Consider the following 13,403-nt stretch of genomic DNA (forward strand, 5'->3'; position numbering starts at 1 on the left):
TCAACATCCAAAGAGAGAAGAAGAGTGAAACAGAAGAGTAGGAGTGAAGTCCTGGAAACCACAGCGTCATCTTCCCCCCACCAAGGTTCTGCCCATACTTAACTACCCCATGTCAAATTGACACACTGGCCACAAAGAGGAGAGATGCTAGTTGGAAAGCAAACCTTTTGACTATAAGGAAAGAAAACTCAGCCATGGCACTGAAACCAGGAAGTACCTGAAGGACCAAAAAACAAGGCTGACTGTTGGAAAAGAAAGAGTGTAGGAAAAGATTTGGGAGTCCAAAGACCTACTGAAAATGTACCAGTGTTTTCTTTTAATTCACAAATGCACCCAGGTCTCTGAAGATTCAAGATTTTTCTAAGTAAACGGATAAAAAAATACAGAACAAGGAGAAGAGAAAATACTCTGACATATCATTTATTGTTCCCCATAGAGAATAAGATATTGCCAATTACAGAGTACCTCTGATTATAAACAATACACACTAGAAATCAGGGAGTCCCTCTGAGAAATCTCCTTAAAGAGCTGGCCTACCTCTAAGCACTTCCTACCACATGAGCTATATCACATATACCATAGAGAAAAACGGGAAGAATCCTCAGATGCTCGCCTCTTGGATTATACCAGAACAATGGTATAATATTTGATTCCTCTCTCTTCTTCTTTATCATTGCTGTCACTTCACAATAAGACTGACCTGTTCCTTGATTGTGTTTTAGTTTATTTCATTGTAAGCACACTATATGTTCCGTGAGAATAGGCTGTTCTTAGATCTTTTTTGGTGTCACCTAGTACTAAGCCCTGTATACAGTTGATAGTTAATACATATTTATTGATAGATATCAGGCTAGGTGCTCAAAGTCATTCCAGACTAAGGTAAATTGAGAAACATGATTCCTTCTGCTATTGTGATTTTTTAAAATAATTCTATGAAGAGTGACATTACTCCAGGTGTCACTATACATGACTGTAATCCCAGCTACTTGGAAGGCTGAGGCAGGAGGATCCCAGCCTTGGCAACTTAACAAGACCTTATCTCAAAATAAAAAATAAAGAAGGCTGGGGATACAGCTAAGTGGTAGAGCACTTGCCTAGCAGGCATGAAGCCCAGGTGTAGTCCTTAGGACTACCAAAAAAAAAAAAAAGAAAGGAAGAAAGAAAGAAAGAAAAGAGGGTTATTATACAGAAGGCCCTAAAAAACCATTAAAAATTCTATTTAATAGGAGCAGGAAGAAACGTCCACAGAAAATGCCAGGGATTCCACGGGATTCAATTTTCATGGACAAGCCAACCAGTTTGGCAATGCATGAGGGCACAATTTTAAATGCAGCCAGGGCTGAAAACAGGAAGGATATACACAATCAAGTATTTAGGGACAGTATGTTCCTTGGTGGAAGGCCACAACTTATAGTCATATGGCAAATGAAATACATGATATTATAAATGGTGGCATTGCAGGTAGCCCACAGAAGTTATTTACTTCACCACTGGAACAATATACTTTTATAATGATAAATAATTGAAAACTAGTTCATTGAAATATTGGAAAGCAAACAAGGAGAACACCACTAAAAGAACTTCTTTTCTCTGAAATATAGAAGCTTCAGGGAAAGTTCTCAATTAAAGCATTAAGGAGTTGGAGATGACCTGTGCTGGGTTTCTGGGGGAAACTAGGCACTTGTGACCCTTAGAAGTCAGTGGCACAGTATTTTTAATACACATAATTCCATTTCCAAATGCAGGTAGGGGAGGCAGAGCACCAATATTGCTCTGCATTGACCATATTTTCTAGCAGCAATATAAACAAAAGGTGAGGGAAGATTTTCCCACATTAATGGAAGAACTGGAAGAGACACAGGGAGAAAGTGTGTTTAAAAGACATTAGCAAGAGCTCTGCTACAGCCACGTCTGCACAGTGCAGCGGGAGTGAGGCTCTTCCCATGAGGGAGAGCAAAGTCCACAGTTACCTTCAGCTTCCCACCTTGCTTTATAGTTAACTTTACAGTTGAGTCCAAGTCTTGCCTCTCCTCTTCCATTGTTCTTCAGAGATTTGCATCCTATTTTATAAATGTGTGTCATCCCCTCATCCCCTCAGTGCTTGAACCTACCTCGTATACTTGCTGAATGAATGATGAAGAAAAAAAATGTCAGAATGCCTAACCTGGACACCAGTTACACAGAAATGAAACCACAGGCATAGGAAAGCTTTGATTAAAGGGGTGACAGAGGGGATCAAGTGAACTACGGGACAGGGGTATGTAGCTGACCATTAGATGGATCTAAGACGATTATTCAGATTTGAGAGGTTGTAGAAATAGATACAACTAAGATGAAGATGTCTTAAGAGCAAAAGAAAGGCAAGATGTCATGGAATTGTGCTTATAGAATGGAAAATTCTAGTCTTCCAAGATTTAGCAACTGGATCAGACGTACTGATCCTTGTCAAATGAAGCTAATCTAACCCTAACTTCTGTCAAGCCCAGCTGGTTTGCCCTGACCCAGACAGCCTCATGTTCCAATTCTATAGAGGCAGTTTGTAGAGAACAAAGCAGTTAGAGTTCAGAGGACAGAAAAGAAAGAAACTTGGCAGAAAAAGAAAAAGAGATTATTCAGAACAATTAGCCTAATTTGAGTTCAGAGGCCAAAAAAGTCACATCAAAATACCACATTCAATTGAAATAGAACAGGGATTTTTGACACAGAAACAAAAATAATTAAATGCCAATTCCCATAAATTTAGAAAGATCATTTGACTTCACACTATTTGGCCTTATGATAAGAAAACCAATATATGGGTCAAATTCCAAAAGTAAACCAGAGTTTGTGGTAACAAACATGTTAACACTGTTAGCTTATTAGAGATTAGCTGTGAACCAGGAAGATAATTCATAATGTCAAAGAGCATTTTCAAGCTTGGATTCAGAATCTCTATTTTAATGTTTACAAAACTTGGTTCATGTGTGAAGACATACATATACTTTGTTCCTGGGTGCTATGGTTTTGGATATGGTTTATCCCTCAAAAGGACATATGCTGGAAGATTGGTATCCAATAAAATGATGTTGGAATAGTCAAACTTTTAAGGGGTAGGGCCTCATGAAAGGTAACTAGGTTACAGGGTTACTTATACCCTCATGAATGGATTCATGATGTCTTGGAATAGGTCAAACCTCATGGGACTGAATTAGTTCTTGATAAACTGGGCTATTGGAAAGCAAAGCCACACCATGCAATTGGCCCTTCTACGCAGTCCATTGGTTTCCTTTCTACTTCCTGACCATGTTGTGATAGCCATGGGTGTGGGGGAGGGAACTTTTCCAGAATACTAGCACCATGCTGTTTGGACCACCTTCCACCACCAGAATCATGAGCCAAATAAATCTCTTTTCTTTATGCACTACCTAGCATCACGTGTTCTGTTATAGCAACATGAAATGGACTAAGGAATTACATGAAAATTTTTTAAATGCAAGCTATTTACAAGAATGAATTATAGCCACATCAGTGTTTATATCCGCTCAATTCAAAATAGCTAAGCTATGGAACCAACCTAGGTACCTTTCCACAGATGAATGGATAAAGAAAATGTGGTATATATATACAAAATGGAATGCTAGTAAGCCATAAAGAAGAGTGAAATTATGGCATTGGCTGGTAAATGGTTGGAACTGAAGAATGTCATGCTAAGGGAAATAAGCCAGTCCCCCAAAAAACCAATGGTTGAATGTTATCTCTAATACGTGGATGCTAACACACAGTGAAGGAAAGTGGAGAGGAGAAGAATAGAAGTTCAATTGGATTAGATAAAGGAGAATGAAGAGAAGGGAGTGGAGAGGAGAATAAGAAAGACAGTACAATGAACTGAACATAACTTTCCTATGTTCATATGCGAATACATGACCAGTATAATTCCACATCAGGTACAACCACAAGAATGGGATCCTAATTAGAATAAGCTATACACCATGTATGTATACTGTTAAAATACACTCTACTGTCATATAAAAAGAATAAAAAAAATTAAAAAGAATGAATTATACAGAACCGTATATCTAGACCCTTGTACTATTTCATATTTCTTTACAACTACATGTAGGAAATATGTAAAGAAAATAAATTTTCGTATTAGGCTAAAATATATTTATTATCTTCCTATATTTAAATCACTGTTCCTAATTAAAACATTTTCAATGCTTTTGAGATGACCTTGAACATCAGACATCAATGTAGTAACACACATTGCTTAATTCACACTCTTTCCCCGACCTTGTCCTTCCTTTTAATGGAACTTGACTTTTAGAATTTACCATTCTCAGACTAGTCATGTGCTTCAGGAAGAGCTAACATATATTCCAGGCCCAACTGAAGAACCCTGATTTGTCTAAGCTAATTATGGCAGATCTATTTCCCCCACCCGGGTTAAGTTGGGACATGTTAAAAATTAACTTTGGTCAATAATATGTGAATAAAAATCTGTAGGATGTGGAGGTGGGGACATAGAAACACACACAGGAGAAAGTGTCATTGTTTTCAAAAAGAAATAAGAAACACAAGGCTTCTAAATATTGTGTTTCAACTCTAACATCTGGAGGATGGCTCCAACATCTACATAATAGCAGCCATCTTGTAACCATCCAGAAAGCCCCCTGGGTCCATGCCTTCACGTCTAGGATGGCACAGTAGAAACACAGAGAAAACACATGCTACAACCTGAAAGAAATAAATCCCCCTTAAAACATCCTGGTTACATATGTAATAACTTTTCCCTGTTTAAATTCTGATTTGGGTTTTTTATTAGTTGTATCCAAAAGCATTCTAACTACTATTAAGTCTGAACTATTTCAAACTTACATTTAAATATTAAAAAATGGAGCTATTATTTGAGGGATGAAAAATGACAATGACAAGAGTATGCTACTTATTTTTTTTAACCACACAAATATAAAATAAAGATATTGTGTCCACCTATAGCTACTTAATTTTTTACTAGGACATCTAGCCCAAGGTACAGAACTCAGTACTTCTAGTGAATCCTAAAGTCTATTATATTTCAAAGGTGTTTACTACTCTATTCCCCCTTCACTACTTGCCTCCCCTCCTTCCCCACTTACAAGCAAACACATAAGTACACATACCACAGTATGACAGATTAGGTCCTCAGCCTGCTGACCAGTTCATCATCCAGACTGGCGGTGCTACTTTCCCCATGTCATGACTTTAGGAAAATGGAAAGTATCTTCTTCTAATAACGGTAAAGACAAACACCAAAAAAGTAATATACTGCTCATGACAGGCTCTGTGTACTGGTGAATAAATGCTTTGTACATGAAAATAATTTGTGTTCCAGTCCTGCCACTTTCCAGCTATATGACAGCAGGCAAATAACTAAAATTCACTCCCTGTCGTTTTACTCCATTGTGAGGTGATGATGATATTACTCACCTTGCAAGGATCTCGTGAAGGTTAAATTAGACACACATAAAAAAATTTATTGATCATATTTTTATCAAAAATAGTTTTGTGTGTAACAACAATAGTTGGAAATTTCTGGAATTTCAAAACTATATGTTACTAAAATCAATAGTTACTAGGACTGAATTCTGAACAAATTATAAATGTTATCTTAAGTTCTAAGGAAACCATTCCCTCTGGCCTTAAGTTCTTTGACTCCATTTTCTCATTTGGAAAACAGCTCTGTGGTGTTTCTCTACAGGTAGTGAATGAGCAACAAATACAGCTTGTAAACTTCCTGATAAATGAATACTTTATTGCATAGCCCTGGAAGCAACCCTGACATCTTAAATTATGTAATCCTGGTATTACATTATATTAGTCTGGCTCATATAAAATGTAAGCTACAAAAATATCAAAGCTAAGAAAAAATATTTACTCATGCTTTTACATGCAGAAAGAGGATGCATGCATTGCCAAGATTCCATAGAACAAGCTCAAACGAGAGCAACAATGCCTCAGTTATTAGAGAGGGCAATGGCCTGAAGCAGTCCTAAGGAACAAAGATTACTTGGTCCATGCAAGAGTCAATATTTAAGCATACAATGAGTAATTCCCACTTTAAGTTCATGAACATATTTCTTTTCAAGAACTTCTTTTTGGTTACAAATTTCATTTGTGGTCTTCCTACCTATAATCCATGAACCTATGAATGAACAAAACGTTGAAACATGAAACTCTCCAGTAAACAAAAATGTCAGTACAGACTTAATTCTGACTAGACCATCTCAACAAGGTTACACAAGACTTGTACTGTACTTCTCAGTCTCCAAAAATACTCATTTATCTACCCTGGCTAAAGCAACAGATTGAATGTTCTACAAAGATTTGTGGTAAATGCATGAATGACACCTCCAGACTATATCAAATCATGGGGCTCTTAACTTTAAATCATTATTATTTAAAATCCTCTGACAAGTAAAGTGCCTCTTTGGGAGAATGAACCTCATATTCCACATTAGAATCATTTAAATTCAAATGAATATTATTGTTGCTAATAGAAACTTCGTTTCTAAATATTTTTTTCAAATGTTCTAGTCATGCTATAAGCTAAAAATAACCATTAAATTATATTAATGCTAGCTTTGTGATCTTGAGCAAATCACTTAATTTTCTGCACCTTAATTTTCTTATCTGTTAAATGAAAATGGGATTGGGTGACTTTTTAGGTCCTTTAGAAAATAAAGACAAATAATAATTGTTATCATTTATGTCATTTTAATTAAAGATGTGAAAAATGTAACCAAAGATTCTGTAAAACATTAAGTCTAAAAGAAATTGAACCACAGCCAAGAATTTTTGTAAACCCCAAATCCCCTCTCGATAGCACCAAACAATTGAGTTTTACAGAGTTAACTATGAAAAAGGTAAATTTCTTATTAGTAAAACTGATAACCTCCTGGGCTAATTTAATTCATTCCCTACTTGCCAACCAGAAATGTATGATTTTTACCTTTCTGGTTTAACAGCATAATGTTAGAAACTTTAAGGCCTACTCTTGCCTCATCTCTTATATACATGAAAACAGTGAGGCTCACTCAAAAAAAGAATACTTATGGGCATTCTCATCCATAGCCTACCTGCCTGCCCCTCTATAGGGTATACTGTATTTTCTCTTGCCTTTGTCTTACTTGCAATAAACTGCTCTAATAACTTCCCCACCAAAAACATAAAATCCACGAACGAAAAAAACTACATAATTCATATTGTCTTCCAACACCCACAGAAAGGGTCTTAGAGTCAACTCAAGCAAACTTCTCCCCTGCGCCCCACCCCCACTGAAATCAACATACCATATTAAAAATGTGTGATTATTGGTCCACATTCAGACTTTGAATGAACGAATGAAGTGGCTTGTCTCCCACAGTTAGGGCAATGTAAAATCTAAAGACATACACCAAAAAAGTAATATACTACTCATGACAGGCTCTATGTATTGATAAATAAGTGCCCTGTACATGAAAATAATTTGTGTTCCAGTCCTGCCACTTTCTGGCTATACGACAACAGGCAAATAACTAAAATTCACTCCCTGTGGTTTTACGCCACTGTAAGGTGATGATGATATTGTTCACCTTGCAAGGATCTCGTGAAAGTTAAATTAGACACATAAAAATGGCCTGGCACAAGCCAACCATGGAATAGGCAAAAGACACTAAAAGACATGCCATCTGCCTTACAAAACTTCTCCCTTCCCTCAAGGTAAGTTGAACAGAATCCAATGCAACAGATAGCTGCCATATTTTTCACTGGGCTGTCAGTTCCCCTTAGGCACAGAATATTTCTGATTCATCTCTGCATGCTAGTACCCAGCAGATTGAAAACATAATGAACGTTATTCAATGGGGAAAATGAGAAATTCTTTGGGTCTGAGGATGTTAATATTATCCCAGACCCAGTGAAAGAAAGTTCCAATTTTCAGTTTGGCCAAATAGGTAAGTGTTTACTACAAGCTTCTATGTGGTTCAAAGCAAATAAGCTATTCTGAATTCTAATAATTACATTCTCTAAAATATAAAAAACTCAATTGCCCTAAAGCTCTCAATTTTAGTTTTGAAAAACCAATTCTTTCCTAAACAATGGAGTGGGTAACCACAGAAACTTGTGGAATCTCTTTTCCTAGAAAACACGAAGAACAGGAAAGAAGCCAGTCAGTCTGGAAATGGCTTCAAAATCTGCCGATAAGCAAGAAGTTGAGCTGAGTTAGATGCCCCTTGAAGGGTTCCTCTAGACCTATGCCACTAAGAAAAATAATTCTAATAATTCTGTCATTTATGTCCAAGAAAATAAAATAAATCTAACATCTCCCAATACAGTCATTGGAAATTATTTTATTTGGATCTAGTGATGCTTTTACAAACCCATTTTCTTCTTAAATTATAGTAAACTGTACTAAGCTCTTAATTTGAATATGAGCTCCTTAATAATACAGAATAGAAATTGCACTTAACAAGTAAACAAAATTATTTATTCATTTCTCTTTTTCAGTCTATTTCATGACCTTAAATCTACTCATCCCCAAAGCCTTATAAGAAATACTATTTCCTCAAAAATACATCACTCTATTTTTTCCATTTACAGATGTCCAAGGCATTCATTACCCAAATCACAATGCACAGGTGATTAGTGATATCTTCTATTTTCATCTGATTCACAAGTAACAGTTTATTTCTCCCCAGCTGAACTGTAAGCTCAAAAGCCCAAGTTTTGGAGCCCTCATGTTTAAACTGAATTCAAGGTAAGTACTTATTCATCATTAAGTTCTTATTGGCTCACAGGTTGAGTTTAAGCAAAAGGAAAATGTAAAAGCAATACTATTTAACTCTGCACACTGAGCACCTGTATGAAGTTTTGGCAAAGCAGACACTCCACAAAGTCAAAAATAAAGCTTCTCAGACTACTATATATTGGCACTTGCCACTTAGCTGCAACTAACATAGTTGAAGGTTAAGACACACAAGGGACCCAGAGTTAAAGATGCAATTGGTTTAGCTGCTACCCTATAAAGAATGAGCAGCTATCAAGGACGGTCCATTCACATACAGATGGCAGCTACTATAGAAAAGCAGAAAGCACAGCACCTTCCCCAGAAAACAGGGCTATGCATGTTCTGATTTTACATGGAATCCATTATTCATTCTGTCAGACTAAGTCAGTTAAATGACAACAAACAGAAAGGAAAGGAGTGTTAGAAAATTACAGTGTAATAACATGACTGTAAAACTTGTATTTTCTCACTATTCATAATTCAAAGAACACATCTAGATCAGACCAATGGGCTCAAAAGCTCAATCTTAAGTGCATTCCACACACTCATACAGAGAGGCAGACCCCTGGTCCTTTCTCCACATATTAAATGAAAACTTCTGGTCCCTACTATGTGTCAGGTACTGTCTAAGGCATTGGCACTTTATCAAACATGCAATTCTAGTAACATTATATAAAGTCTCAGCTTCATATTTTAGAGGGAAGACACCTCAGGCTTGGCCCAACCTCTTATTTGAGCAAGAAGAAACTCAAGGAACAGAGAGGATAACCTCGTTGGTTATTGTGGCTTTATGAGAACAAAGGCAGGAGTAGAAAACAAACTTTTTATCCCCCCCTCCCCAGTAATAAAATTTACTTTTTCTACTAAGCAAGTATTTCTATATGCTTCCTACACACCAGACAGTATACAAGGTACCAGATACACAGGATTCTGACCCTGGTGCTGTCCTCAAAAGGCACAGTCTAACAGCAAGGCAACGGACAGAAACAGCAAACCATATCTCTAATTGTTTAGGACTTCAATTTTAAAAAAATTAATAATAAAGTTGTAATAGTTTGTTGTAGACTCTTAATAACCCCATGAAGATAAAATCTAGATCTTACTACTCCTGTCATATAGATTGAGAAACTGAAGTATGGAGTGAATAAGGGACTCTACTAAGGTCATCTCCAGTGGCAGCAAAATGCCTAGAAACCAAGTTTATTTACTCCAAGGTAGACATTCTTTTCACACTAGATGGAAAAAAAGCAGATGTTCTTTTTATGTTCAGTTCCTTTCTGACCAAGAGCACACATTTGCAAGACTGCATGCAGAACAACCTGTGGTTGTGAAAGCAAATTTAACTGGCTGTGAGGTGTCATCAGCTGAGGTTAGTTATTTGATGACTGAGTAATCACCCAACAAGACATTGTAAGTAGCATTCTTAAAGTGCCCTTTATATATACAAAGAATAGATGGAAACGGTCCTATCCTTCGGGGAATTAATATGTCGAAAATGGGTATATAAATATTTCAACAAAAAGTGACAAAATTAAATAAACTACAAAAGTAGAATAATCACAAACAATTGCAAATTTAACAAACTAAATGTTTTGCAGAACTTCTAAGAAGACCTGCCAAGAAACTGATAATTCAAGAGTTAAATACAAAAGAGAAGCCTGTATAAAAGATGACACATGCCAGTCTTCTGATTATTGAAATACAGGCTCTTACTAAAAAATGTTCACCACACTTAAGTAAAATATCAACTTCCTAATTCCTTCATTTCACTTTCCACCATTAGTCAAAATAATTATACAAATATTCCATTTCTCTTCTTCTAGGAAAGTTATTAATTTTGTAATCTTCTCTATTCAAAAGAAATGAATTTCCATCAGTGTGACTTTAGCTAAAAGGGTAAAACTGTGTGATCTCATCGCCCTTTTATTCTTCTATCCTCTTTCAGTTGCAACCTAAATGAAATTAATGATCATTTTTCTCTGGTGCACAGTAAAATTTATATACACATTCAAGAAGAGCAATTTTAACATTAACTTTAATTGTTACTTAATATCATATTTTATTCATACTACTAAACATCATCATGGTCTCATAAAAAGATACAACTATTTTAAACTTAAGCACACTGTAGAATTATTAACAAATTAGACAAAGTTAAAAAGAAACAAATACTAGTAATTTTCAGTTAATGACAGGAAAAATTACTTTAAGAATGAGCTAAAGGGGCTGGTGTCATGGCTTGGTGGTAGAGCAGTTGCCTACCATGCGTAAGACACTGAGTTCAATCCTCAGCACCACCTAAAAATAAATAAATAAAGGTATTGTGTCCATCTACAACTAAAAATATTTAAAAAAAATAACAGGCTATAAAGTAAAAATTATAATCATGCTACCAAAGTAGTAATATTTATTTTAAAAATACAACTCAGGGGAGAAAAAAAATCTCTTAGTATTCCTGCATTTACTCAGGGGATTCAAACTTAGAGCCAGTTACCTTTCTTTGAAATATTTGGTGAATTTTACAGGCTGATAAGCAGCAATTTTCAGAACCACCACAGCAGGTTTCACTAGAATTACCACAAGCATATCAAAAAATTATTTCATCATATCTTTTAGTTCTTAAAACTTAATTTCATCAAAAGAAGACATATTTTAATAAATACCAGTTTAAAATCTAAATTTGAAGCAAAAGCATAGTAACTTGTTTAGGGAAGAGAGAAGCTGGGCTTGAATTCATGTTTAGGTCCTTAAGACAATGACTTGTATGTCAAATTGGATTCTAAAAGTTTAAGGGAGTAATTAAACATGCAGCGACAGTGACATCTAGTGTTAACAGCTGCAAGCCAACTACACTACTATTAAATCCTCAAATGCTGAAGAACTATCCAAAGCTTCTCTTTAAGAACAAACAGAACTTGTGCATTATATTAAATAATAATAATAACCAAAATGGTTCCATAGATTTCCTTCCAGACATTAAAAAGCCTTACTGAAAAAAACAGAGTAAATTAAAGACCAAAAAGTAAATGCATTATTTATTTCACACAGTCAACATCTCCAACTTTCTCCCTTCGTTTAGGAGAGTAATGAATGCACAGGTAGTCTGGAAGGTGTTCTGATAAGAGTTTCACAATCTTTTAAACTTTCGCCTATATGATTAAAGATACTGCACAGATAGTAAATACTCGATAACACATCAGGAAAAAAGAATGTAGGACATTTCAGGAATACTTGAAGAAGACACAAAGAAAAAAGAATAGTTACTGCAGTGAGAAACAAGTCTATATTTCAGCCCTGGCTTCCTTGCTTTATATTTGTTGATTTGAAAGGTCAACTTTGTAATCAGTTGATATTTTTGCCCAAGGATTTAGAATTTGGCAGCACAGGTTAATTCATTATACCATTTTTATAGTTTTATGCTACAGATGAATCTGTAAAAGTAAGCAAAATTTCGACAATTATTTTTGGCCAGGACAATTTTGTGTAAAAAGAAAAGTTAGCATTAGATGAAGCTTACTTACCTATTTGTTTTGGAAAGTTCGTCCTTTCCCCTTTTAACTCCAAAAATTCTTGTGATCAAGGAACTAAAGAGAAGAGTGGATGAATTTCTCACCTATTATAAAAATAAACGCACAATATGGGTCAAGGAATATTTATGGCATGAAATCAACATGTATAATGGTCAACTAGGTATTCCAATCATTATACCATTGGCTAGTGTAGGACTAAAGAAAACATGGTTTGTTTTCTCAAAATGAGACAACTTTAAAAAAAAATTAATAGTAATTGACTCAATGAACTCTTAAATTAAGCCCTAACTCCAAACACAATATAGTTTTTTCCTATTCTAATATTATCAATTGATTTCATTTTGTCCTTGAATTGAATCATCAAACAGTACTTTAAGAAAAAAAAAAACTATTTTTCATATCCTTCCTGACAATGATAATTCTAGACCTCAACTCTTTTCACTTATTTTTCTGTACTTACCTACCTGTGAGAAAATACTTGTAAGACTTAATTTCAAAGAATCCATGTAATAAATAGTCAAGAAAATACTTAATATTCCAAATGCCATTAACTTCACAATGCCAATAACATAGCCAAGGGATATTAACCCTAAAATTATATGATAGAACTGATTAATAAAAACAAGAGGCAAGAATAATGTTAATAAACTTGGATCATTTCTCCAAGACACTACAGAGTATGTTTTCCAAGCCAATGCATCAAGATACTTTGGAATTTCACGACAATGTCTTGAATATTCTAGCATTATTGGTCTTCCTCAATCACCTTGCCAAATCAGAGTAGAGAGGTTTAAGTATGTACTGCCTTCCTTATGGTGTGCAAGGCAATATACCAGCACCACAGAGAATATCTAGAAATAGAAGACACACAATTGCTGCCATCATAGAGCTTATTTTCGAATTAGGTAAGTGATCATATGGTATGTTAAGTAGCAATATAATCAGAAAAGTCATTAAAAGTAATAATGCAGGCTGGAGCCATAGCTCAGTGGTAGAGCCCTTGCCTCGCACATGTGAGGCACTGGGTTTGATCCTCAGCACCACACAAAAATAAATTAATAAACAAAGATTTTTTTTAAAAAAGTAATAAC

General features: G+C 35.3%; 1 protein-coding gene across 1 annotated transcript in view; it reads right to left on the reverse strand.

The window, feature by feature from the left end:
• The window catches only part of LOC144373912 (tRNA (32-2'-O)-methyltransferase regulator THADA-like), a 71,273-nt gene extending 58,868 nt beyond the window's left edge, over positions 1–12,405 (reverse strand). The window contains exon 1 of the mRNA XM_078036889.1: positions 12,304–12,405. The gene's annotated coding sequence lies outside the window, so the exon portion shown is untranslated. The remainder of the gene's footprint in view (positions 1–12,303) is intronic.
• Between the last annotated feature and the right edge of the window lie 998 nt (positions 12,406–13,403).

The sequence above is a fragment of the Ictidomys tridecemlineatus genome, unplaced genomic scaffold (assembly GCF_052094955.1).
Source record: "Ictidomys tridecemlineatus isolate mIctTri1 unplaced genomic scaffold, mIctTri1.hap1 Scaffold_521, whole genome shotgun sequence".
NCBI lineage: Eukaryota > Metazoa > Chordata > Mammalia > Rodentia > Sciuridae > Ictidomys > Ictidomys tridecemlineatus.